Source organism: Apodemus sylvaticus, chromosome 22, assembly GCF_947179515.1.
Source record: "Apodemus sylvaticus chromosome 22, mApoSyl1.1, whole genome shotgun sequence".
In the NCBI taxonomy this organism is placed as follows: domain Eukaryota; kingdom Metazoa; phylum Chordata; class Mammalia; order Rodentia; family Muridae; genus Apodemus; species Apodemus sylvaticus.
In genome coordinates this window covers 7,333,065-7,339,064 of record NC_067493.1, presented here as the reverse complement: position 1 = coordinate 7,339,064, position 6,000 = coordinate 7,333,065, and positions in this window count along the sequence as shown.

The following is a 6,000-nucleotide window of genomic DNA, read 5'->3' as shown; positions in this document are numbered from 1 at the left end:
CCTAAAGTTGCCTAAACTCTTAGATCCCTGTCAGCTGGGGATTTCAATTCATTTTCCTTGTCCTATGGCCCTTCCTTTTCTCTCACCACAGCTGTTCCTTCCCTTCCCTTCCCCTTTCTGAATTACTGGACCTTCCAGTTCTCTCTCCCTTTCATCTGCCTCCTTTGACCGTTTTATTTCCACTTCAGAGTGTGATTCAACCATGCTCATTTTAGCCTTCTTTCTTTTTAAAAATATTTTTTTTTATATGTAAGGACCCTGTATTTGTTTTCAGACACAGCAGAGGAGGGCATCAGATCTCATTACTGGTGTTTGTGAGCCACCATGTGGTTGCTGGGATATGAACTCAGGACCTTCACAAGAGCAGTCAGTGCTCTTACCAGCTGAGCCATCTATTCAGCCCCTTAGGCTTCCTTCTTGTTTAGCTTCTTCAGGACGAAGAAATATCATGCAGATATCCTGTACTTTATGGTTATTATCCATTAGTACGTGAGTACATACATGCATGTACGTTTGGGTCTGGGATAGTTCACTTAGGATGATAATATCTAGTTGTATCCATTTGCCTGCAAGATTCATACTGTTCTTGTTTTTACTAGCTGAATAGAATTCCATTTTGTAAATGAGCCACATAGTCTTTATCCAAATTTTGGTTGAGGAACATCTTGATTTTTTTTTACTTTCTAGCTGTTATAAGTGGACCAAGTAAGGCAGAGTCCATCACCTTAGAAGCCAAACTTAAGAGGATCTCTCATATGGTGTGGCTTCTGAAAACTGAGAGATGATAAATTCGAGATCCCGGATTCTTCCTGTATGGTTTCAATTTGGCATGATTCCAGCCATCTTTTGGCTGTGAGCTGGTGAGACAGGTAGGGAATTCACAGGCCAATAAACTGCATCTTGTTCCTTAATGACAAAGGCCAGGCTGTGAAATGACAAAGACCTGGTAGAGTTTACAGAGGACTGGGCTGGTGCTTTCCCAAGGAACTTAAATGATCAGGTTGGAGCTGACTGGGGTCAAGGGCTGTGGGATGGGCAGGGCTAGGTTATTATCAAAGAAGAGCACCAAGTTTCATGATTGCCTCCATCTTATGGGGGAGGATCCGCAAGTGAAATGTAGAACAACCAAAGCAGTTGTAGTTTTCTATTTTATGTGACCTGGTCCCCACAGTAGTAAAGACATTTCCAGTCAGGAAATCGCAAATTCTTGGATAAGGTAATCTCAGATTCTTGGATAATTTACTTTCCACTTTCCTTGGGGAAGGAAAACAGATGTTGATATGATTATGAAAATGAGGACAAGGAAGGCAGAGGAGAGAAAAGATAGAAGCTGATTTCACAAACCACAAAAAATCCTTTGCACTAACCCTGAGCCAAACCCTAAACTTGATATTTTATCTTTGTGTGATATGCATACTATAGACTCAGTGAGACCATCAAGAATGATGGAGACCACCTTAACCCTCACCCTGACCCTCACCCTGGGACTTAATATAAAGCACTAATCCTATCTTAACCCCTAAATTTCCTAATCACACTAACCTTAACAACCTTACCCTGTTCCTCACTTTAACACTGTAATCACTGATGGGATTTATTTTTTGTTTTTGTTTGTTTGTTTGTTTGTTTGTTTGTTTGTTTTTTTGAGACAGCGTTTTTCTGTGTAGCCCTGGCTGTCCTGGAATTCACTCTGTAGACCAGGCTGGTCTCATAGTCAGGAATTCGCCTGCCTCTGCCTCCTAAGTGCTGGGATTAAAGGGGTGTGCCACCACTGCTTGGTGGGATATTTCTTAATTATACCTTTTGAAGTAAGAAACCCTTTCTTGATCTTGATCTTTTGAGATGTTTAGATCCACCTTTGATCTAGGTTATAGATTCTCTTGGCAACCTATATACATATAAAGAATATTGAACACAGTAGTTTTTTTGTTTTGTTGTTTTTTTGCGGAGGGGGGGTCTGACACAATATTTTTTTAACAAAAATAGTTGATTTCTTTGTTTTTCTTTGTTTGTTTTTGTTTTTTATTTTTTAAACTGGCGTTAGTATGTAATTATTTCAACAAAATTCTTGTATATACTGAATATCAGTTTTAATATCCTGCAACATGAAATCAACCAGTCCTTGCATTTTCTAATTCTCTTTGGCTGGCAACCTTTATTGGGACATTCTATTAACTAACCTTTCTATATAGTTAGATTTATTTCCTTTATTATTTCAGACGTGTTTATCTAGAGAAACTATACCAATTCAACCGTGTTTATCTCCACTGAGGCACTGATGAAGATGTGCTGGATAATAATAATGCTCAACAGGGTTTCCCTTATGTTTCTGGCTTTTCTCCCAGGGCTGTTTGATTCCTATCATCTGATGAAAGGGAGCTGCAATTTCCCTGAGGCCAGATTGAAGCCAGGAAACAAAATTCTATTTTTTAAGTTTATTTATTTATTATGTTTAAATACACTGTAGCTGTCTTCAGAGACCCCAGAAGAGGATGTCAGATTTCATTACGGATTGTTGTGAGCCACCATGTGCTTGCTGGGATTTGAACTCAGAACCTTTGGAAGAGCAGACAGTGCTCTTAACAGCTGAGCCATCTCTCCAGCCCCTTTAAAAAACTTTATTATTATTATTTTTTGTTTTGGTTTTTGAGACACTGTTTCTCTGTATATCCCTGGCTCTCCTGGAAATCACTCTGTAGACAAAGCTGGCCTTGAATTCAGAAATCCACCAGCCTCTGCCTCCCAAGTGCTAGGATTAAAGGTGTGTGCCACCCCCACCAGGCCAAAACAATTCTTGCTTCCTAAAATCCCTCTTTAATGCTAATAGCCTGGTTAACTTTCCCTTCCTGAGTCAGATTGACAGCTTCACTGCACCTTGAATATTGGGCTATGCAAGCTGTTCACCTTGATTTGTGGAAGAAGCAGGCAAGTGCTGTGGGGAAATTTCAGGAAAGGTCTAAATTTCAGGAAAGGTCTAAATGTCTAAAATCATGATTATGACTAACAGATGGGAGGAGTGGACAGCCTTAATGCTAAGTCCTCCCCCAGGGCTGGGTGGGGTGAGATTCCTCCTGGAGGGTGGGCTTAAATGCTAATTAAGAGTAAACCAGTCCTGAGATCTGGAAAGGGACTGGCTCTGAACAGGAAGCACACTTTAACCTTTAGGAAGGATTAGACTCACTGGCCAATCAAGGCCACCAGGCAGACCTGCCAATTAAACAAAGAGGCGGGATCATCTAGGTGCCTTTCTGTGGTGTTTGCTGTGGCTGTGCAGGCTTGAATGATTCTCTGTGCCCTGCTTTGATTTCATTTGTTGGGTGCTGTGTGGGGACTTCAGGGAACGTCTGAAATCGAGACATGGTGAGCACAATCTATCTACCCACAAAGGGGAGATACAGGCAGCTGAGCAGTGGGCACTGGGTTGGTGGGACCTCTCCGGGTTCGTTTTGGAAACATCAGCCATGTGTGGCTTCCTGTGAGATTTTTAGTGGTGCTTCTTACTTGCTAGTTCTGGAGCTCACTCTGTAGACCAGGCTGGCCTCAAACTCAGAAATCTGCCTTCCTCTACCTCCCAAATGCTGGGATTGCAAGCGTGCACCACCACTGCCAATTAGGCCATGACCTCTTAATAATTTTAGTATTATGGCAGATTGTAAATCTGTCCAAAGCATCAGGACCAGTTTCTTTCTTGTAGAAGTATGGGTGCTTTCTGTGACTATGCAGCAACTGTGTCCAAACTGTTTTGACTTTTATAACATACATTAAGAAGGCAGGAATAGGGCTGGAGAGATGGCTAAGAGGTTAAGAGCTCTGGCTGTTCTTACAGAGGTCATGAGTTCAGTTATTACCAACCACCTGGTGACTCATAACCATATGTAAAGGTATCTGGTGCCCACTTTTGGCCTGCAGGAATACTTACAAGGAGAACATTTCATACTTAATGGATTAAATACTTAAAAAAAAAGAAGACAGATATGAATCTAATAGTTCTGATTTTATACATTACTAGCTTTTGTTTTGTTTACATTGGTAATTTTTTCAGCTGTGTTTTTTTTTATATTTCTTGAACTTATATGGTTAGTATTTTGATTATTATGTGGCAAAGGGACTTTTTCTCACTCTGTTTGGTATTTTTGATGCTTCTTTTACATTGACAGGCACCTCCTTTTGTTTAGGAAAGTTTTCATTTATGATTTTATTGGAAATATTTTCCAGACCTCTATGTTATTTGTCCACCTCTTCTTCCTCCTCCTCTGCTTTCTTTTACATTTTTTTTTTGAGACAGTGTTTCTCTGTTTAGCCTTGGATGTCCTGGAACTCATTCTGTAGACCAGGCTGGCCTCAAACTCAGAAATCTGCCTGCCCCTGCCTCCCAAATGCTGGGATTAAAGGCCTGTGCTACCAACACCCAGCACTCGTTCTTCTTCTACTTCCTCTTCCTCCTCCTCCTTCCTTCTCTTCCTCCTTCTACTCCTCTTCTTCCTTCTTCTCCAAACATTTGTGTTTTTGACTTCTCATTTGACTTCTCATTTGTTGCAGAACTCTTGGTTGTTTAGTGCCAGGAAAATTTTTGAATCCAGATTTATTTGAATAATTTATCCATTTTTTCCTATTCATATTTAATGCTTGTGATTCTGTCTTCCATTCTTATTCTGTGGGCGAGCCTTGCCTCGATAATTGTCAGTGTACAGAAAATTTCAGTGGCCTGTTCTTAGTGACATAGAAAATTCTTAAGATATGGTCTGCCTCCATCACCTGCTGCTGTTTCTAGTTTGTGCATTATATAGCTGGACAGCCTGTTATTTTTGTTCCCTGTCTCTGTTTCCTGCACGTGCACTCTCTCTATTCTCTTTATCTTCCTTCATTGCTCTTTCTCTGCTCCTTATCTGTCTGCCTCTCTGCAAGTTCTCTTGTGTACCTCTATCCCATCCTCAGGTTCTCACCCCTCTCCTCTCCTCCATACAAACTCCTTTGCATCAGATCTCTTGCATGTTTTAGTTTCGCAGCACCTGCTGTGAAAACTTAGCTTGGCTTTCTTGGTGACATATTTCCCTGGCTGTGATTCATTATGTTACTATGTTCATGTATAGGCATCTGGGTTCAGGGTGATAATAGGCCTATATGTTAGTTTCTGGGTTTCTATTGTTTGAGTGTGAGTTTTATTCCTTTCTTTGGAATCTAGATGTTCACTTTGCTATCTAGATGTTCAGAAAGTGTTGCCTCTTTTACTGACCAGTTTGTTGGGTATGTTCAAGAGGGAATGCTGGCTAATGTTGAAAGCTTGGAGAGGAGGTGGACAGGAAGGGATAATCTTAGCAATGCACAGGAAGGCATAGATAGGAGAGAGTTGAAGCTGCCAACATTTCAACATTTCAGAGCTACAGTCATCTGAGGAAGACTCAGTTGTGGGTGTGCTCTCATCAGAATGGTAGTTGCTATGTCAGTGAGAGATAGTGTTGATGTTTCTGAGTGTGACAATATTTATAAGCAAGTAGGCCTGGGCTGGATGAGATAGGTACCTGTGCATGGGACACTGAACAAACAGGAGAGAAAGCCAGGAGAAAATGTTTGTCCATGCTTTTGCTTCAGTTTGTAGCTTCAGTTTCTACTCTAAGCTCCCAAAGTGAAGGACTGTGATCTGTCAGAACCATTTACAACAAATCTTTATTAACTGAGGTGCTTTTGCTCAGACGATTCCCTCACAGCAGCAGAGTAGAAAGTTAAAACAAGAACAACAATAACAACAGAAATAAAAAAAAAAAAAACAAAACTGGTATGGATAAGTGATTTTTGACAGAATATGTTCATTTTGAGGGAATGTGGAAAATATCAGAAATTGAGATTGCAAAAGACATAGAAAAGTGTAGATGTAGCTTAATCAGCTGGACTTGGAAGATTGCAGTGTTGACAGTATGCAGCCAGAGGAAATTGAGATAATAGTATTTCAGTGAAAATTGGACTCTGTGTAACCTTTGTCAAGAGGACATTTTGGCCAAACAT